This window comes from Scomber japonicus, chromosome 15 (genome assembly GCF_027409825.1).
Source record: "Scomber japonicus isolate fScoJap1 chromosome 15, fScoJap1.pri, whole genome shotgun sequence".
Classification (NCBI taxonomy): domain Eukaryota; kingdom Metazoa; phylum Chordata; class Actinopteri; order Scombriformes; family Scombridae; genus Scomber; species Scomber japonicus.
In genome coordinates, this window is record NC_070592.1 from 27,116,972 (window position 1) to 27,140,508 (window position 23,537).

At 38.7% G+C, this 23,537-nt stretch overlaps 1 protein-coding gene across 4 annotated transcripts in view; it reads right to left on the reverse strand.

Annotated features, from left to right (window-relative positions):
- Positions 1-23,537, reverse strand: part of thrb (thyroid hormone receptor beta) — a 126,685-nt gene that overhangs the window by 32,940 nt on the left and 70,208 nt on the right. For all 4 annotated transcript variants that reach the window (XR_008322961.1, XM_053334119.1, XM_053334118.1 and 1 more), the window contains one exon: positions 23,069-23,135. The gene's annotated coding sequence lies outside the window, so the exon portion shown is untranslated. The remainder of the gene's footprint in view (positions 1-23,068; positions 23,136-23,537) is intronic.

The following is a 23,537-nucleotide window of genomic DNA, read 5'->3' on the forward strand; positions in this document are numbered from 1 at the left end:
AGAGCAACATTGTCATTCATTAGGAGTCGCGTTTCTGTCCACCTGCTGAATGAAAGTCCAATATTCACTCTCTACCAACTCCTGAGGGAAATATCTAAATGCTCCACTATGTTCACCAGCTAGTCTACAGCTAACTGTGTGTGTTGGCAGTTTGGAGCTGAGCAGGTACAGTGTTTTTAGAGCTTTCTCTCTGAAAGCAAGGCTATGAGAGTGCTACAGTATAAAGCTCCATAAAGCTGATGGGAGCCGCAGTGTCAATGATCATTTCCAATAGCATCATCATAATAAGTGAGATTTCTCACATTATACATTTCAGAAAATGTTATTATAAAAAACATTTGGAAAATAAGAAAACATTGTTTAGTCCAACAAAATCTGTCATTGTCAATTCTGAATGCACTGTTGTGTACAGATGCTTTTCCTGGTTCGACGATGCTGTCAGAGTTCCAACCAGTGCAGCAGTCAGGAGAATCTATCATAAATAATGAATTAACAGTGGGAGGGCAACCAAGGCCACATGAGCGGATACACAGTCCATTTAGCAGTCTCTATCACAGGATGGAACTGAACAGGGCTGCTGCAACATCTCTTCCTCCGTCTGTCTGTCTGACTGACTGTAGCTGTGTGTGACACAGCAGCAGCAGCAGCAGCAGTGTTCATCTCCACAGAGAGTCACTGTGTGCATCTGTCTGTATCATAAGCTGTGGGAAGCTGAGAAACCAGGAAGCAAAATGTCCTTGACTGGCTGTCCCTGTGAGTCCGCCTCCACACACACACACACACACACACACACACACACACACACACACTGCACTTCCTGTAGCTGAAGCCACAACAAGAGGACTCTTTCTGATTGTGATGATAAGCTGGAGGAAGTAGGAGTTGTGCATGTGTTCACAGAGGCATGTGTCTTTTCACTGTGAGCCAATCAAGACTCAGGTTTAGATGACTCACTTATTTGTGCTGGTGATTCTTTAAATCTACCAGCAGCACTTCCACACGTGCAACATTTCAAAAGATATAGAACATATTAGTAATACTCATGAGAATGGGCATAATATTTATAAATGTATATGTTTAAATATATATTAGTATATGTAAGTATAGTATTAGTATATATTAGTAGAAGTGTATATAGTATCATTCTGAGTCATACAACCAGGTACAGGTTAAAATGAAAACAGAACTAAAATTGGGAAATTAACAATGTTGGACAACCAGAAGAATGAATATGAGAGGATTGACTTAGCAACAAAACAGCATTAATTAGGGTGGATTAGGGTAATATGGGACATTGACTAATGTGGGCCAACTAAGATCCAGTGCATTTATCTCTTTTTCTATTAGATTATTTTAAGCTAACTAGTATATGTATACTGTGTAAGTGATATTGTTTAAAATTACACATGTGAACATACAGGCTACTAGTTTTTGAACCTAAAAACTACTGTATGTGTACACACATTTCAGGAAGTTGTGGCAGATATAAGGCTGCTTAGTATAAATCTGAGTATTTCTAAGCTTAAAAACTAGTGTCCCACATTACAAAATCTACAAATTCTGAAACAATTTGGCATAAGGAATATAAATATAAGTGCCATGTCTTCTAATTTAACAAGGACACATCCCAGGGTTTTCATAATGATATAAGGTGTTTATATAATGTATTGGATTCATATGTAAATACAGTAAACGAGTCAGAATTGCAAAAAGTGTCCCACATTACCCTGATCTATCCTACTGAATTTAAACTCACTGATATTTTGGGAAATGCTAGCACTGCTTATCAATATATATGGCACTACTGTTGCATATAGCCTCGGAGTAAACCCACTGCTCCTCCGCGTTGAGAGGAGCCAGATGAGGTGGAAGAAGACGGTACGGTACTGTTGCATTCCAATATCTATATATAATTTATTTATCTGTAATATATACAGATTTTTTATAAAGATAATTTATATGTATTTTCTTGTATGCTGCTGAGATGGGAATGCTAAATGAAATTTCTCTGTATCTTATGTGTAATGACAATAAAGTATCTATCCATCCATCCATCCATCCATCCAGTATCCAGAGATAATTACAGGTTCTAGCCTAGCCCTAGCCTAACCTAGCCTGTGCTACATTTACAGTCTTGCCAGTTCATTTAAAATGCTGATAAAGCTACTGTATGTTAGCTGGATGCTTCACATCCTAATGCTAAGCTAAGCTGAATATGTGCCAGACTTAGACTCACAAGTTTGATACCAATGTTCTCTTTAAGACTCTCCTTCCCACAATATCAGACTGCTCAGTACAGAGATAAGCCCAGGCCCTGTTTAGCTTAGCGTAGCCTAGCCTAACAACTGAAGACAGGGGAAACGACTAGTGTAGCCTGCCTTATTTCTTTCTTTTTTATGTCAGAATATTTATAAGTGTGCCTTGATAGCAGGCTGCATTGACAAGCTTGACTTTTAATTTAAAATGTTAATAAAGCTACTGTATGTTAGCTGTTTCCATCCTTATGCTAAGCTTGCCTAAATACGTGCCAGACCAATGTTCTCATTAAGACTCTCATCTCCACGATGTCAGCCTGTTCCTTTCAAAATCCCACTTGTAGAGTAAATATTCTAGTCTGTGCGATAACCCTGCTGTGTCTTCTTGTGTTCACCCTGCAGGTGGATGGTAACTGTAACCTGGAACAAATGAGGGCTCTGGTGTGTTCCTGGGTTATTTAAGCCTGACTGCAGTGCAGCTCTGCCAAGATGCTGCTGCAGCTCTCTCTCCCTCTCACCTTCAGGCACCCGTTCTGTTGGTTTAATATGTTTCTGTAATTTGGTTTCATTTGGGTTAATAAATATCAACTGAACGTTTCTTTAGGTTAGCTCCAAAGCTTTTCCTTGAACTATGCAGCTGCCATTATAATCCACACCGTCTGCAAGTTAGTTTTATTATGCTGAATATAGTTAATTGGCCAAAGAACCATTTCATAACTGCCTACCATCATATTGTAGTTCTGTGTGACTGTGCTGATCCCTCAAAGCAGCATTTTCAATATTTTTAATGCCCATTAACTGCATTTTAGAGATTTCCTTTTAACAATTTTCAGGGTCAACACACACACAATCGTTCATTCAAAGCTTTTCGTACAAGAAATGCAGCTCGGAGTAGCTCAAATAAATGTGCTCTGTACCTCTGTGCTAGTCAGACACAAAACAATCATCTTGGAAGACATCAAATAACCTGCATGTACCCTGAAGAGTCATATTGAGGTCACTATTATATAACATGTCCTCAGCTGACTGAGCCTCTACCTGCTCTGACCGTGGCACAAACAATACATATCACAACATATCACAACCAAACACTAAGATTTCAATTTCAGCCAACATGCTGATTCAAAAACTCACTCTTTAACAAGCTCGGGGGAGAAAAAAAAAGCTTTCATAACTCCTTTCTACAGGAAGAACAGCTGGCTTGAAAAGCATTATGGGAAAAACTGTGCTTCGGTTTGCTGCTTTTTACCCTAGAGAGCATTTAACATCCAGACAACAGCTGGGGAAGACCCGAAAGCTGCTTCATCCATACAGCAGGTCTCCGAGGCTCTAATGAGGACACAAACAGACAGATTGATGCCCAAATAGTTTCTGGCTGGAGAGAATGTGAAGATTGGGTGGTAATGTACACATGTAGAGGGAAGTGATATATGTTTGCAGGTGATTACTGTAGGACATTTACAACACAGATTGAACACTGAACTCCTCATTGAGACATTCTGAATAACCTTCTATATCACATTATGACGGAGCCTATATTGACTGAACAAGTAGCCTGGGTGAAAAAAGTTGGCTCAAAGTTACACCAGATGTTGAGAAAAATTGTGAGTCCCCTGGTTGCATTTTGGATGTGGTTTCAAGCTGGTAAATTACCTATGTTCATTAGGCTTGGGGAATTAAAAAAAAAAAAAACGTATCAAATTTTAAATAGTTTCTCACTCATTTTTAATAGAGCTGCTATGTGTGGGTGCTTTAGATCACTCACTACTGTTGTGCTACTGTTTGTGTTATGACCATCAGTTCTAATAATTAAAACATAATTATTTTCTTCAAGTTTAATATGGCAAAACCCTACAGCAAGACAAGAACATCAATACTGTACTGTTCTGCAACCTTTATTTTTTACGTCCGTTGTATTGATTTCAAAATGACAGGATTACGCAAAACTTGGTCAAGGTTACAGGCTCAGCATGGTTCATGGCTCAGTGTGGTGAACCTGTTATCTACACAGTTAATGTGTAGATTAGTAACCTGAGCTCTATTCCATGTAGGAGTTGTCCTTGATCTCCAGCGTTGATTATTAAAACCTGAATGTTTAGTTTCACAGTGGCTGTACAGTATGTGTTCTCCCTGCTTTTTCTTTTTTTCTGTCTTTATAGACAACGTGGTTATTACTACTACTAATCATCTCCTTTTTGGAATTTGGGAGAGGAAGTGATTGGGTCAGAGGTCCCACATACCAATGAGCCAATTGTCAACATCGTCAGCGCAGCTACAAACCACAGTGTTTCAAATTTTAAGATGCACGTGTCAGGTCTGCACACTGGCCGCAATGACATAACTGCAGAGATTTGCATTGAAGTGTGTGTCTTGCAATAAGCATGCAACATGGTTATGGTTAATACAAACGTACGAGTTAAATTGGACAAACTCTGGTGTGCTGCATGAAAGGTACCCCCATCCACCACCACAACTTCCACATACTTAAAGCCCCTTCATTTTCAGTTTTTGTTAACATTGTCAAAAAAGTGATAATTCTACTTAATGTTTATTACTGAGGTCGTACTAAGTGGTGGTGGTGTACTGGAGTGCATTCTATTAACTGGTGTTCCTATTATTTTGCCCCCGTCATGTATGTTAATGGAGTGGACGAAATATTAGAAACACCATTCAGTATAATGCACCATAATACACCACCATCACCTACTATGACCTCAATAATAAACATAAAGTAGAATTATCACTTCTTGACAATGTTAACAAAAACGAAAAATATATAAGTTAAGCCCAGGAATGCACAGGTGTACCTAATAAAGAGGCCAGTGAGTGTATAGTGCCACTTATACTGTAGTGTTACATTACTGCAATGCTACTTCCTCCATTGGCAAACCACATTGGCATTGGGTGCAAATTGTGGTGTGTGTAATTATTCACACAGAATATAAAGGTATTACTATTACAACAGTTGCCAGTCAGAGGAATAATTTAAAGCTGTAGTTTTATTTGTTGCCATTGGGGATGTAATACAACACCACAGCTGCCAAATGTATCTAGAAGTCAGAAGATTTTAACTATTGAATGTTTTATCATGTTTCAACAAAGCTAAATGACTGTAAGTGACTTATGAAATTGAGCTGGGTTTCAAGCTGCTTGGGAGTCACAGTCGACTTCTCTACTTTACATGTCTATGTACACAGGATTGAACCACTCATCAGGAGATTGAGTTTCTCACCTAACCAAGCCTTGGCAATGCTAAATGGTAATACTGCCAATCATCTAGCAGTGACTACGCAGAAAATGAATGTAATTTTTACCTCTTGAACCCTGGATGCCTTGAATAGTGTTTGCCTCAAATGTGTTGAATGTAATAAATGACACCTAGACTAATGCATATGTAGAACAAAAAGCTAATTTCATCCAACATTCAGCAGCTACACCTAAACTGCAGGTGCTCAAAGTGAAGGCATTTCAGGACAAACCAATTCCATCAGATAGGAGGTCCACAGATGGCAATTTATTTTGGAGGGGGAAGAAATCATACGACTGAGTGCTTTTTGTGGCTCTCGTGTTGCCATTTCTGCACATTAGTGTCCCAAATAAACAAAAGCAACTATAATGGACCTCCAGGCATAAATTAGCTGCGGTGGCAGAGAGCAGGGTTGTCCCAGTCCACCCATTCTCTGCTCATACAGCTTTGGCTTTTTCTACTTTACTGCATCTGATTCTTTGGATTTTAAAACAGAAGAACTAGGTTGAACTCTTTGCGGCTTCGACTAGGCAAGTAGATTATATCACAGTTTAAACTCTGACCTTGTGCTGTCTTTGCAAGGAATGTCCTTCTAAAATGCTGATTCACACTTTGAAAACTCTGGCTGATTATTAACACTGATAATCACTGGTTTCTTTATAATCCCTCATGACAGCATTTTAACACAGCATCTGCGCAACTACATACTTCCAAAATAAATAGATATCAATTAAGCTGTTCATTTTGTATCAGGGCCTGGTGTAATTCAACTCATAGTAGCAACAACATCCAACATTTGTATGCTTATAGCAAAGAGGAAGTTTCATCAAGGTTACAGCAGAGCAGAAACTCATTTGTTGTTTGCATATTGATTTTTATCTTTGGCTTTCCTGGAACAAGCCAGGAGCTCCACATGGACTCATAAGAAGATCCACATATTTACTTGATGACAAAGTGCTGAGCTGTGGTGTGGAGCAGATTAGACTGCAGCCTGGTGTTTACTCTGGAACTGGTGAAGTTGTCGGTCTGCATGCTTGTGTCTGCTTGCATGTAGTACATGAGCTAACATGTTGCAGCCTTCATGCTGACCTCCATACAAACTGCTACAGCCACACTGCTGCCTTTCTTTATACAAACATCTGCAGTGTTTCAGCAGCTTTGTCTACAGTACACATGAGCTACAAAATCACATTTAGTCTTTATTGAAGGTTTAAAAAAAGTACCTGATTATATATACTGTATATTTTTTCTATGTATTTTTCAGAGAGTCAATAAAAATGTATAGGAGTATAAGAGGCACTTAGACCAGGAACTAGTGATAGTATCTGATAGAATCACACTAAATTGTCACATTTACATTGGTAGAATGAATGAAACAATATCTTTTAAAATACTCCAGTAAACAAGAGGACCTCTTCACACACTACATAGATTCAAAAATATTCAAAAATAAGATGATTAACAAATATAAAACTTAGGAATAAATATTAAGGTGTATATGAGTTTTGCAATGGATTTTGTTATGTATTTTGGTACTTTTGGGGATATATAACCATGCATATATACTGTATATAAGGAAATGTGTATCCATGTGTATATTTTCAGTGTATTATTATGTGTGTGTGTTTCTAAAGTACATTGGGATCTATTCAAAGATGAATGTAAGAAGCGTTGGCGTTATAAGCAAAAGCTTGAGCCTACACCTTGGTTTGTCACTGTTTCTAAGGGAGATGAAGAAATATGATTATTTACTTTTGTGTATTTGAGTTTAATGACTAAACTAAACTAAACTTTTAGAATTATTTGTACTGAAGAGGAATGATGAATTCAGCAGTTAAAAACCCATTTAGACATTTATCAGCCAAAATAAAGAAGTTAAAATGGGCTGTTAGAGTTAGATATAAATAACATATGTATGGGTATTTTAGGGTATGACGTGACAACAAACATAGGTGTAACACACAGCAGTGTCTGAAATGTGTGTGACTTTCTACAGTTACTTTTGACTTCTTGTTTCAGGTGTTGGAACCCCTGCTGGAATCTGTTGCCTTTCTTTTCTTTCCAACAGTTTTAGCTTATTATCTACAACCTATTAGCTTTGTTTTCATCTACTTGATGTTTACTGAGGTGAGCATCCACTTCTCTAATATGTTATCTATTTTCTGTACCGTCCCTTCTTCATCTGCCTCCAACACTACAATTGTTTTCTCTGTCTGACTGACTCTAATGTCTATGGACTGAGCATTTACGCTTAATTACATCATTTAAAACTGTTAGGTGGAACAATGCCGACTCGCCTTTCTCCGTATTGAATGAACCGTGGAGTAATTATAAGAACCGGGTAACGAATTTTAAGACGGCACCTATTTCATGGAAATTGCTCGTCTCCCTCACTTGTAAACGTAACCTTCATGCTTTAAAAATTCATAATACAGACGCTAATAATGGACCTTGTTTACCATTCAAGGCGTCCTGCCAACACTTTTACAGCCTCCTCTTTTATAATGGCAGTCTATGGACCACAGGGGATTTTCTTAGTTGCATGAGCCTCCAGTTAAACCCTCGGGTGTAATCCCCCTCCAACCACAGCGTCTTCCAGTGGCAGAGCGGTGCTGTCTGTGTTTCCGCTCGCCGACTCCACGGTTAGTGAAGACAGCAGAAGCAGTGATTTAACGTTTATGACTATGAATCACTTCACTGTAAACTTGAACCTAAATATGAGATATTCCTGTCTTTTTATGTTTGTGGTAAATGAAACTCGTAAGACTTTTGTTTGTTCAAGCTGATATTCATCTGCTGGCCTTCTGTAAGTTTCTGACATTTATTCAGCTGTTTCTCTGCTGTGGAACTGGAGGAACGGTAAGAGACAATGTTGTTTTAGCTCTAATTTTTGTCATATTCTTGATGTATTATTCATTTCTCCATTAACATTGGTAATATTTTTGGTAATAACAATGGGCTGCTGTCTCCTATATTAGAGTCAATGAGTTTTTTTTGTGTCCATGTGGTTTAGTCAGATTTAAAAGGGTTCAAATGTGAAAACAAATGTACGAATAACTTGCACACCAATATATTAGAGGATTATGGCAAAAACGTATACAAACTTTGTACTAAATAATTCAACTTATTTAAAAACAGTAAATAGTCAATAAAACACCATATCAACTAGTTTGGCATGATCTTACATTATAACTTTTATATTAAATAAAGCTAATGGAATACTATTGTTCTAAATATTACATTTCATCTGGAGAATCATGGAGATCAGGAAACATTTACATTTTTAAAAAATGAAGTCATTAGTATCAGTGTAAGTCCACTAAAATACACTGTAGGTCTATTTAATATTTATCATTCTTTTGTGGTTACACCATTTGACATTTTCAGGAGCATTCAGTCTTACTTTTGGTAAAAAATGGTGCAAATGTCATTTCAAATTATACAAAACCAACAAAAATACTAAATGTACATTTGAACAAACCTGATGCTGCTTTTAAACTATTTATTATCATATTTTGTCAAACCTTATTTGTTACTGAGCCTTTAGTGACTGATAGTAAAGCACTGCAGCATTATTGTCTTTGATATCATCAGACAGATAAACTGATTCAGATAAACAAAACCACACCAGTCTTTGTCAGATAAACAGTAGACATGGGTGTGCACTATGTAACTCAGTGAATAAATGGTCATGTAACTCTCAGTCATATTACAGTGTGAGTTATATAACTGACTTGTATGAGAATTCTGCACTTTGTTGTCTGAACTGTGAGAAACTGATTTGTTATCTTTTCTGAGACTGACACAAGACAGAAGAGTTAGTTTGTTCTTCCTTTTTCTCGAAAGTTGTTGACCTTTTGCACTGTAATGTGTTATTTTCATTTCATTTCTTCCATGTTCACACCATAACCCCTAACCCTGTCTGCTTCCTGTCTTCTGATAACAGCTGCAGCTTCACTAAATCCTTTTTCCTTGACTTCTGCCTTTTTCTGAGAGTATGATACCAGTGCAGTTCCATTCAGCAGCTGAAGAACCATGAGGCAGTGTGAGGAGCAGCAAGGACTGAATGAAATGTTTGTCAACTGATATATTGTATATCTGTGATTATCTTTCTTCTGGTAAAGGCAGAGTCACAGACCGTAGGAGGAAGTAACTACAGCTGATCAGCCTCCTCCTCATCACCTCTGACCCGGAGCAGTTGCCTTCACTTGGCCTCTAATCCTCCAGGTGAGTCTCCAGGACCACACTGGGTTAGTACATAGTTTCAGTTCAGCATCATACAGATTCCACAGCTGATCTGTACTGAGTAGTGCCAGTAATCTCACTGGGTTGCACATATTTACTTACGGTCACTAGAGAGCCAGCCTGATCTGGACCGGAAGGTTCTCTGTGATGTGTCAGCAAATAGATACATGATATCATCAGGAGATCTGAATCAATGGACCTGATGCTGCTTGTCAAGTAAATATGCACTTGTGTTTATTTCATAGAGCGACATGATTTTGTTATTTGTTAAGTAATTTCTAGTTAAGTAATGTTTATTTTGTTTGCCTGTGTTTTCTATTCAGCCTGGTAAAAGCTCTTGTGTCTCCTTGAACAGGTCTAATCTTCAGTCCTTCAGTCCATGTGTGCAACATGGTGAGGAATGACACTTTAACTGCTGTTGGTTGTGTTATCTCATTCACAGTTACGTTATCACATCCAGTCATACTGACTTCTGTCCCTGCAGTGTCTGTGCAGCCTCAGCACGGCTCTGATAGGACTACAACCAGCCACACTCTTTATTTGCCATGTCTCTATTTATTTTGTGTATTCATCGTCATCAACATGTGCATAAGTCAATCATGTTGACAGTGTTATGTATGAACACTATTGAATTATAAGCCACATAAATGTTTTCTATCTATTGCCTGCCTTGAATAGTTGTATGGATAATATTCAGCTATTTTTACAATATGTGTATTCTTTTATGTATGGAAATAAGAGAAACTTAGTTAGAAAAAAAAGTTAATAATGATCATTAGTCAACAGTACTATACACAATAATAATAATTTCTTTAAAGAGTAAATATCATAACTGTTTCATAATCAGACAGCTTTTTATTGAAGTCAGGGCAGCCCTTTACATTTTGAGGAACCTAATATTAGTGTGTGAGTGTTAAAACACTGGAAATGATCTGACAAAGACTAATTTGGACAATTACTTCATTGATTTCTTTCCAGTGTTATGAGAATGATATCAACACAGAATGCAGTGATAATGGTAAATGAAAATATTTGCATATTTACTATAGGATGGTGCATGGTAGCTATATATATAAAAAAAACATACCTGTGCTTGCATAAGAAGACAGTGAGATGTTACTTCCAGTCATGAAAGCCCTCTACACCTATCCATGGCTGTCCAAACCCCAGCTTAACAATGGAAACCCTCCTCACTCCTTTCACATCCTACAACTGCAAACACTCAAGACAATCAGTCAGGTTCACTCGTTGGTTTACACTGTGTTGTTGGTGTGTTTTCTGCTTCTGTTTGGAGACGGAGCACCGCTCTGAAAGCCGTGGGTGAGCACTTCCTCCTCTACAATGGGACACATAATTTCCCCACCACACCAGCTACCACATCCTGCATGACAAGAGGTGCAAGAACACAATGTACTGCATGTCACTATAAACAAACATGACAGTATGATAAAGAATTGTAAACTCACCACCTGCCCTGATCACATTCATCACTGTGCCTAGGTCTGAAACCACTTGAAAAGTATGATGCAACTGTAGTAACTGACGCACTTGCCGCGGTAATACCATAGTGATGCTGCGCCGGTAGTAAAGGGGTGTGTGAAATAATTTCTCCAGGAGTCGCTGCAGTGCACACCAACAACCACCAGGTGGTACACGTGAGCATTCCAGATACAGTTTCTCTACCGAAGGTTAATCAATACAAATTGGCAGCAATGAAAGAACAGAGAGAATGAAGAGAAGTGTCTGAAATCACTCCCTCATTCAGTCCTCCCTTTGTAATAAACACACTTAATAGTTCAGTCAATTGTGAGCAGCGAATCAAGATTTCAGACACTAACTAACCATCATCATTTTGTATCGTCACCATCATCTGTAGAGTCACGTGTTGGTAGTTTTCACATCTTTAAAATATGTAGCATGCACTGTGGGATTGTTAGTAGAAAGTAGTGTGCATGACATGAACACTACTTTTTTGGTTCCATGGTGGAACATTTGAAGGCTCTATATGGACATATTTACACATTATATAGTAAAGGCTGGGTATCGTTTTAAGAATAACAATACCAATATCAATCCAAGCACCCTTAAAGTGATACTGATACCAACTGAGTATTTCATTTAATACCCATTCCACATTTAGTGTACTTGCTTTCATCTGGTGTAACAGGCGTGTAGTGTAGTGTAGACACACTTTAGAGTGTTTAGGCAGCATCTTGGCTGCTGAACTCATTGAATTCATGACTTTACCACCACAGACGGGTTGTAGCTGCAGTGGCAGTGGGTCAATCACATGATAAATTGAAGAAGGCTTGTGTTGATTGGCTGTGAGCAAGTTCATACAAATAGTCAATCGAATGGAAGACGTTTTGATACTACTTGGTATTGAGTTATTTTGGTTGATACCTTAAAGGTATGGAGTACCGATACCCAGACATAGTAAATTGGGAGTGATTTCGGACACAGCACATTTGACTCCTATCAAACCTTGTTAAGGGGTTCATGCATTATTCAACAGGACTGATTATTGTCTAAATTGAACAACTGTGAGAAGCTGGAACAAGTGTTGATGTCTAGAACAAGAAGTGTCTCTTTCCCTTGCTGTTTAATATACTGTATACACAGTGTTTGAACAAACAGACATGGATGGAATATATAGTTCACTTTTAACTGAAATATGTCTGTAGAAGGAGCTCATGCACCTGGCAGAGAAACAAGCTCAACCAGGGCATAACATAACATGGCCAACGCAAGATAAACTCTAAACACCACTTCATTAATGTCGAATGGTAACTAATGTTACATTTCTGCTTTTAGTTTATCCAACTCCTTCAACTTCCAACATCTTTCTTAAGGAGTCATACAACATACTTACATCTGCTTCTGCATCTCAACTTATCATGGAGTCTACCAACGGAAATATGGACATGGCCACTCTGCTGTTTCTGACTCAAGCAGTCTGCTGTGTGTGGATTCATCCCACACAGCTCAACAGAAGGAGTCCCACTGATGACCTCACTACAGTAAACTTTGAACAAGAACTTGAGTGATTTCATTCAACAGCTGCCACCAAAAATCTACAGTTATCGAATGCAGCCCCCACTTTACTGCAGAGACAGCACTGTAGTAAAACAGCTGTAAACCAGACAAATGGACACTGATATTAAATACCCACAATGACACTGTGTACTGTGTACATATTTCATACCTCTTGCCTTCAGTTAAATGGGTTTTATTACAATTTTACTCACCAATTCCACTGTTCAACATTTGGAGGTCTGTGCACTTAAGACTATTTTCAATGAAACTGAAATTGGCTTTTTTTTTTTTTGCTTAAAGAGACACTCCAGCATTATTATGCATCAAGTTGAGTTGACTCAGCTAGTGAAAGCAGTTGTATAACCCCCCGATGATGTCATTTGGGTTTGGCTATGACAATTTTATCTAATGTCAGCTTCATTTCTGGCAGTGTCAGACAGCTGTTTTCAAGAAGAAGCTCAGATAAACTGATTCTGCACTACCTGCTCAGCACCAAACGTTAAAGAGACATTAAAGTTTGCTGCTAGCTGACAAGGAAATTCAACTATCTTCGTCTGCTGGTGTATACTGGAAACTGCTTGCTTGCACATTTGCTATTTAAGATGATAGTATGCCAATATTTACTTGAAAGGAACGTCTGTCTTCTTTGTAAGAGACAGAACATTTTACAAAGAGATACTATTTATGGTATTATGGGAATTGTATGATTCAGCATTTAAGGAAGTTGACCCACACTAAAGAACTGAAAAGAAAAATATCTCAGCCTCTGCTGCATTGATTTTGACCGTTCTTTTAAAAATCAGTTTCTTCTGAGATTCATGACATTATGGAAGTCCAATAAAAAATTGTTTTGAGTTCCCCTTTAATTTCTTTGCTAAAGCTGTATCTGCTATGATAGGAAAACTTTGGATCCTTGAAATAACCCACAATATTGCTTATTCCTTCTTTTAAAATATTTCCACCACATGGCTTGGGTAAATTTGACAGTTGTGTTTTTCAAATGAAAACTTGAGATAAGAACGGGGGAAATTATTTTTCTCATGATGCTTTTTTATGCAAAAGTGGGAAGTTCCAGTCTCAGATCCTCTCTTGCAAGTTATTTAGTGGTCAAGTGTTGTAATAGGTACAGCCCTTCCTTCATCTACCTCATTCAGCTATTTCCTGTGTTTCCCCAAATTTCAACTTTACTATAGATGGAGATAGTGATAGATGTGATAACAACATGAGAGCAAACTGACATAGTATGACTGCTTAGTTGTCTTTATCTTTTACTGGGAAGCTCCAAAACCTTCACTTTGTAGTTTAAATTAAGATTATCTAAACAGTGGCTTCTTAGCAAGAACACTTCATCATCACAGTACTCCAAGCTCAACATGGAAACACATTTGATGCACCAGCACACACAGACAGCAGCTAATACAAAGAAAGCATTATGAAATAACCCACAAGTGTGCACTCAAGAGGCCCAGGGTAAGGCAGGAAACAGGAAATAGGCTCCTAATGGCGTACATGCTGTACTTTTCCTCATTGCTAGCATCCAAAGAAGAGATAAACTAGTTCTTGATACCTACAGGAAAATAAGACCAGCTGCATCCAACAAAGTCTAAATGTTTTTTTTATCTTTTAGGGTTTTTTTCCCCACATAAAACTATAGTTGATCTGAAGTGAAAGACAAGGATTCCCTAAACTGCCATGCTGACTTTGCATTCAACTTACAGCAGATACTCCTTGCTACAAGAGTGTAAACATACAGATGAAGACCTCAGCTGACTCTCAGCTGGACATATTCTAATTTCCATCTGTTATTTTACATGCTTTATTCAAATGTCATCATTGCCCTGTAAAAGCTTTTTGCCAGCATTAATGAGGGCAACGCATCTTTGAGAAGACAGGCACAGGAGCAACAAGTCATCAAAATAGGGCAGAAGCTTGAAGCATGAAAGGAGTCGAGATTCTTTACGTCTGACATTAAGAGAGCAAAAAACACTAGGCTAGATCTATAAAAGGATTGCATGGTGTTCACGGTTGCTAAACTGGTGCAAATGAGACAAAAAGATAGTATCATAGTGTTAAAAGACTAAAATGCACCACAATCTGCTGCGAAGCAAATAGTTCCAAGGTGCCTGTTCCATTTACATGGTGTAAATGAGGTAGTATTCATATTCAGTGCAAATTTGGCCCCGTTCTATGTAAATAAGTCTTGTTGCAAAAACAGTCTTATACACAAAGATCAGTGCTAATTGCCACACTCCATTAAGGTGTTATTAGCATCTTCACATATTTGGTGTTAACTATGCACACACTCACTCTGCACCCTCTCTCTCTTCAAATCTGCAAGCTTAAAAGGCTTGACTGATATTGAATTGATATTGACTGACATCAAGGGTGAAACCTACAGTGAGAAATGGAAGAGATCAAGTGGGGTTGTGGGCTTATCTCAGATTTAATAATAAAAATAACAGTGCTGACGGAGGTCAGGATTCATCCATACAGTAAGAGGTTGCTTTATTACAAACTATTCCACCATATAAACCTGGAGTGTGTGTGTAACAGCTCACCTGTAGATGTAAAGTAAACATTAATTACTATCAGATCCTCACCATATGTCACACATCTGTCTGTGGTGGATTTTCAACATGCATCCAAAACCACTTGTTGATATTTGAATTATTTATTACATCAAAAAAAGGGTTACAAAAATGAAGCCATAATTCCTTTTAAACTCAAAAGATAATGAAAAAACAACTAAAAGTTCAAGCTAATAGAGATAAGGTGGTAAAACTGGCTTGATGTGCAGCCTTATACACCGAGGTGTCCTGGCATGGGACAAGTGAACAAGAACATTTGTCCAGCACACTGAGCAATGCAGACTGATCTTTAGCAAGTTCAATCAACATTAAAGTAAATCAATTTTTTACATAACCATCATATTACTGTCATAGTCATTTTCTATGGTGTGACTATTGTGTTGGTTCCTTTTAATTTCATTGCGCTTGTCTGAAGTGTGTGGGTGTGCGCACGGCTCTGAACACCCCCGCCTGTCTCTGTGTGTAGATATCTATCCTCTGAGTGCTGACTTGTGATGATAATGAACATGATGTTGATTTGGACTTGCAGCAGGATGTGTTTTGTGTTTCTAGAGTGGGTGTCTGTTGTTCGTTAGTGTTTCATCTGTACATTTATGTGCATATAGGCTCGGCCTGTTGTGTGTGAACGTTAGTGTTGGATCGGGGGAGTTCATCTAAATGTGTGTGTTTGGTAATGTTTCTCAATACATTAGTAAATATGACCCTCCATTGTTCAGAAGCAGTTGGATTACATGTTTCAGCCCTGCCTGAGTCACATCACACCTCTGTAGATTGTGTTATAGATGTGAAATACTAGAGAAGTACAAATAAATGCACCTCTGTTAATTAACACAGACAGAATCTGAGGCTTTTGTGCTCTCTGTAGTTTTCATTGTGGATCAATCTGTGTGCTGAAGTGTGAAGAAAAGTCTGAAACAGTGGAAACAGCTCCGCTTAATCAGTCTGATGCAAAACAAGGGTAAATTACACTCAGCTGCAAAACTTTTACGGGCATGTTTGCGTCGGTAAATCATTAACGTAAGATCTTGAATTAGACCTTCAAACAGGGCAGATTGCAAATGCCGCCTAATTTACTGTGCTAATAGCGGGCGCAATCCGTTCTTTGTGGGTTTGGTCCTTTGTATCCACATCCTGCGCTTTCAAACTCAAAGAGCATTTTTCTGACTGTGATGTATTGCTTAGCTGTCACCAGAGAACATGGTGGAAAGCAGAGACAGTCCCACTGACAGAGACAATTGATGTGAATGAGTGGATCCACCGTGTTCATGCTCCCACATCTGCAAACAGTTTCTCAGTGAGCCCATTTCTGGTAAATGCTCTGACACACATACAGAGTTTTCCCCACACGTAAGTCCCATTGAAATGAAAGTCAGAGCGTCTTTAGCTTCTGTGCTGTGACATATTTCCCAGTGAAACTGAATATTTAAGCAGTGTACAGTTGTTAGATCAGGAGGATGATGATGGAGAGATGAATGAATCAGACCTCAGCCACGTGCTTCTGGAAATGAAAACACTGATATCCAAACACACATCTCTTCCTATCTTTCTCCATATTCATCTGTTAGGTACTACAGACCGGTTAAGTATGATTTTCTATGACCGGTGTGGCTATCTACTCCCCACAAAGTCACATTTGATTGGATGAACTTTTGTAAATGCCCCCAAGTGCAGGATGAGTCATCAAACATTGGAAACCATTTTACTAGAATAGAAGAGAAAGATTTGATGTGAAAACAACAACAACAACAAAACAAACAAAAAACTGATACTGATTTTTCAACATAAAGTTGGAATGTAATGAGAAAAACATGAACACTTAGCACAGAGACACAGGATTAAAACTGGGAAATGTATTTTTCATTTCTGGATAATTCCAGAACATTTCCATAATTTCATCTTTTACAGATGCTATGAAACTGAAAACATGCATAACTCCCTCTTATGTAGACAGGACAAGGGATACATCTTAATGCAACAGCAGACAATGCTGGTTTAGACAACAGTGAACGTTTGTGGTTGAAATTTGGAAAGGCCCCTTGTTTCAACATGACATCGTGCACCAAAAATGAGACAAAGTGAGGCCCATGAAGAAGTGTGAGATAAAATATTCTAAAGTCAAGGTTCACTAACTAGCTTTTTTCTTTGAAATGTATACCATGACCTTCTTTCACCAAACTGAACTTTGCAGAAACAGGATGGAGGTTTCTGGCACAACTTCACCTACTTCCAAGGTGCACAGAGAAGAATCAAGTATCAAAGATGTGTTTTACCAAAGTCAAAAAGGATTCACTTTCATAAGAAGCATTTTCTTTGAGTTTGAAGTGGAATAACTAGATAAACCTGCATAGAGTTCTGATCTCAACCCCATCCCACACCTTTTAGGATGAACTAGAACAACTATTGCAACATCAGTGTTGGATTTCAATTCTCTTCAAGCTGGAATGGAAGAAAATCTCTGCAGCCAAGTTGGAAACCTGCTACAACATGATCATGTGACTAGAGTTTCTTGCTCTGTATAAACACGATTTAGTGATGTCGCATCTTTCAGAGATGTCTTTGCTTAATCATAACTGATACGACCAGAGCTACAAACCCTGATAAGAAAACAGTTCTTTTAAAGCGCATGGAGATATTACTGCAAATAATGACATGGTTGTAATGTCCAGGTGTCTATATACAATTGGCCTCATAGTATAACTCTGTGGGCTTCTGGGAGGCAAGTTTACTGCCTATGGGATACTTCTTTATCAATGACACCTCGGTGCCACCAGAATTTAGCAAACAATGCAGTAGAAAGTTCAACACGTCAATATTGGTAACATGAATACCTCTTGGAAAGTATGCGTTCACCAGAAAAGTTCTAGCTGTGGTTGTTTTGATACCTGAACAAAGGGCATCAGTGCCTCATCTAAGTCTAAATGTCAGCCCTCCTCACAGTCCTCAGTGGTAATCTCATTGTGCCTGCATCATGAATCAACACGGACGACCGGCGGTAAACAACAGTCACAGCCTCGACCGATACGCATCTTATTTGAGGTGGCATTCAGATAAGAGTCGGTCTTGATCCGCCGGCCATCGTGCCTCAAGCTTTCTAATACTTAATTTACGAAGCCGCATCACGCCGTGATATGTGATCCAGGCTCATCATCATGGCAACTCGTATCACAAAAAAGGACAGCAGATGGTGTTTTCATTAAAGAATTCAAGCTGATAGAAGAATCAACCGAATGACTTTGTTTGGGAGTCTCCAGAGCACTGATCGTATTACATTAAGTTCTCTATGCTGATGGGGGAAAAAAACAGCCAGGCACCCAACCTAAAAAAAGGCTCAGTGATACATGGGCTATCTGCAAGAAGCACTGGTACAAACTGATCTGTTCTTAAAATGCATGTCAGAGTGGCATTAATCAGTTTCCTCGTACTTAGAATTTTCTCTTATGTACGAATGAAATCTCCAAGTGGTCCAGACCTGTCACATCTGTCAGGAGTAGTTCATCTCTGCCTTTCTTCACTGGGGGGAAACCCCTGCTGGATTTACAATTATAATGTCCTGATCTGAATTCATTTTGAGTTTTAATAGGGTACCATAATTAACAAAAAAAAGCCTACTATACAGGTAAAACAAACTTCGTGCAAAATTAATATTCTCATCAGGACTGCCAATTTCTTTAACAGGGTTTTCAGATTTTAGGGTTTAATGGTTCATATTTGTAGAATATAATATTCTCCTGTAATACCTCTGTGTCGGTCACATGGCCGCCTGCTTTAGAAAGATGTTTTTCATCTAACTTCCTGTCAAATCATCATGTCTTTATCACTGTAACATTGCGGAACTGCTCTGATGACGTTAATGTGGTGAAACCGTGAAAGTTGTCAGCCCGTTAATGATCTAATACATGTAAGCAACAATCAGAACATAGACACTAAAATGTGCAAGGAGTTATGTTAGTGCATCTACTGCTATCTATGTAAGGTCACACTTTGTAGCAATAACAGCAGCTACAGTATCAGCTCCAGTGTGTTTACAAGTGAAATGTCTCTGACTCTAACTATTATTCACGCTACTATTTGGCTTTGAGCTGCTTGTAGTTTGGATTTAGTCCAGTGATTGTGTTTCTGATAACAGCGGAAGCCAGAGCCATCAGATAGCCAATCAGAACTTAGAAGTGTAGTAAAATATAGAGCTGGAAATGAACATAATATGTCCCCTTAGGTTTTATATTATGACATTACTGTTTATCAGAAGAATCATATTGATTTATAATTCTTATAGTGTCCTCACTTCTAAATTTTGTCTGAATTGTGAAATCAGGACATAAATGTAGTGTTTTTACTCTTTGGTAACTTTCTGTGAATGAAACTCACCCATAAATGCAGCACGAACAGATGACATTCATCAGACTGAAACAAGCTATTTTTACGACAAGTTCAGGCAGTTAAGAGAGTTTGTATTTTTCTCCTCGTGCTTTTTGTAAGAACGAATATAAAAGAAAAGGCTCTGTTTCTGTTCAGCTGAGAGCATGAGTCCTCGCTGGAGACAGAGCGGCTCCAAATAATGCTCTGTGAGTATTACCACCGATAATCCACTGGCTGCCAGAAGGACCAGCGGAGAGAACACAGTCGTGGCGTTTGACAAATGTTCTGACAGCTGGAGCTAACAATCACCTGCAAACCCATGAATGATGTTGGCATCTAAGTCGTCACCATTAAATTTTTAGCTCAAACACATTTTCTCATTTTATGTGTGCAGACGGAAGCCTTTTCTGAGCAACACGGCCGGTCTGTTAGCCTTCATTTTTAATAAGCTGTCATATAAGGCATATATTCCTTTTTGCAGTAGACTGTCCACAATGCTGCCTCTGTCAAGAGTTGAATTTATTCTGTTCCACCAGCCTTTTGCAGTGGGGTAGATGAAGCTGATGCACTGATTTTAGGATACTGTGCTACAAATAAAACTGACTTTATTTAGCGGTCAAAACTATTTGGTTGTAACTTCTTGTTTCTTTTTAATTGGTGAGGTTTTGCTGTATCAACTGTTGCATTAAAATGTGATAGCTGATGCTGGCTGCTGATAATTAGCGGCAGAATGCGCCTGCAGGTGGGGTATTTGCATTTTAGGCTTTTTATAGCCGACACACTGCTCTAATACACCCATGTGACAGACAAAATGTTAGATAGATAGATGTTTGATTGAAGTCTGGAGAACCAGTCCGACCACATTTTAGAACCCAGTGTTTCTTTGCTGGTTACTGTGAGCAAGCATGAATTCAGAAAAATATATATGGACAAAACATACAGATAAATGCTATAGTTACAGAAGACACACCCTAAACCCTAACCCTAACCCACAATCATACACAACTTCTGTGTGATTGTAATTATATTTCATTTCAATGGAAGTTCATTGTAGCTTTGCAGCTCCATTATCACAATGACAGACCCTGTAGCAGTTACTGTAGTTACTTTTATGTAGGTGTGTTACAGATGGATCATACTCCATTAACCTTTATTTTACCTTTCCCAGGGTAACATCACTGTTACTCCGCTCATCCCTTATTATTTTATATCAGGGACATAACAAGGTGTCTTGAAGAAACCTTTCAACATCCAGCTAGACTACATCTAAAACTGTTTACAGCAACTTTGAATGCTTCTTGGACGATTAATGGACACCTGTTAGCTACCCAATTAGCCATCTGACCGGCATAACAACAGCAGCCTGTAACTCCCATTCCTATTTTTGTGACAGCACAGTGTGACAACACTGGCAAACTGCTTAACTGATCATTTCTTTGCTTGGTATGTTAGAGACTTGCTGTAGGAGGAGAGGCACAGTAGAGGATGTGGTGATGCCAAAATCACACTGCAATCTGTTCACTGTTTGCCTGCTCAGATAAGGTCGAAAGCTCTGCACGCTTATGTTCTGGATTATTTTGTCACTTTATTTGATGAAGGCGCACCCCATATAACCCTCTCTGAAAACACAAACCTCTTTTTTTGTGTTTTGCTCATCTGGTAATGGCATAAATCCCTGCAAGACTGACTAAAGATTAATGAGGGATTCTTACCAGCATATCTGCATCCACAACAGATAGAAACAGCCTTTACTTTACCCTGGTGACTGTCTATAAAACCATCTGAAGGTGGAAGCTATCTAATCCATCTGCATTCTAATTGGAATGATGTTATGTGCTGTCAATACACAATTATGCTGTGTGGAACCACAGAAACCTCTGTTCTTATCTGCACATCAAACATTAACTCTTGGTTGACTTACATAATGTCCAAATCTGAGTTTTAATATGATAACGAAAGTAACAGACACATGAAAAAGCCTACTATACAAGTAAAACAAATAATGCAAATGAATATTCTGTTCACCATAGCTTCATCATCAGGACTGCCAATTTCTTTAAAAGGGTTTTTAGATTTTAGGTTTTCATATTTTGGTGCAGCAACCAATACCTCTGTGACTGTCACATGACCGCCTGCTTTAGAAAAAAGTTTTTTAGCATCTACTGTAACTTCCTGTCAAATCATCATGTCTTTATCACTGTAACATTGCAGAACTGCTCTGATGACGTCAATGTGGTGAAACACACACATTGAGCTAACACGTGTAAGCAACAATGAGAACATAGACACTAAAACCCTCCATACTGTACATCACTGCCATACTGCATCTACTGCTATCTATGTAAGGTCACACTTTGTAGCAATAACAGCAGCTACAGTATCAGCTCCAGTGTGTTTACAAGTGAAATGTCTCTGACTCTAACTATTATTCACGCTACTATTTGGCTTTGAGCTGCTTGTAGTTTGGATTTAGTCCAGTGATTGTGTTTCTGATAACAGCGGAAGCCAGAGCCATCAGATAGCCAATCAGAACTGAGGGCATGCATAGAGTTTTTTTTAACAGTGAGTCTCAGAATAAAGACATAAAGCTGGAAATGAGCATCATAGCATAACTGTTACACCCCTAACCTTATGTTATGACACTGCAGGGCTGGCCATTAATGCAACATCACTGTTCATATTGTAATGATATGATCATACTGTGCTGTGTTGTTGATTTATCACATGCTGTCCCAATGAATGTGGATTAAAACAATTACGCTTTGTTTGATCTACTTAACATCAATTTAATTTATTTACATGTCATCTCGCACTAATTTGTCATATTGGAAAATACATTTGGGAAATTATTCTCAGCATATCATGATATTGATTTGAACCAGCACTGTGAAGCTCCTCACACACACACACACACACACACACACTAACACTCACACTCACACACGCACACGCACACACACTCACACACACACACACACACTCACACTCACACACACACACACACACACACACACACACACACTCACACACATAAACATACACAGCCGGCAGCTTTCAAACCCAAAGGCAAGCCACAGAATAAACAGACAGATCATCAGTCTGGCACATCGTGATTCATCCAGGAACAGAATCACGATCTGAGCTTCATTACATTTACATCACGACTCGCATCTGCTTGAGACAATGATTATCTGTGTGTGTGTGTGTGTGTGTGTGTGTGTGTGTGTGTCATGTCCACAGCAGGGAGGTGTAGTGGAGAGACAACACTGCGTATGTTTGCGTGGCGTTCTACAAGCTGCCGGACTCTGGCTATGAGGAATTGATCAACATGAAGGTCTTACCAGAGGAAGTGGTGAAGTCTGACTCCAGGCAGCACTGAGGAGCTGCTGAGCTCCCCGAGAGAAACACCTAAACACACACACACACACACACAGATAGAGAGAGAGAGAGAGAGAGAGAGAGAGAGAGAGAGCAAGGTCAGACTAATGAGCAACCAAGATGAAAGTGGCAGTCCAGCTATGAAAAGCAGTAGTTCCTCAGGAAGGGTAGAAACCATCACAACCTTGTTGCCATGGCATAAAACATTTAACCCAGGCACTGAGTGGATTTTAAAGTTTAAAAGCTTCTCAGTGGTGCTGGCGCAGACATTAAAAAGCACACCTACAATCCATATATCTTTCTATGTATTCATCACTGCTTTGAAATCACGAGTCACTCAGTTCAATTAAAGGAAATAGAAAAAGTCACAGAGAAGCCGCAACATCACCTTTTGTGCTATGTCTGTGTTGCAGGATGCAGTCACAAGACTAC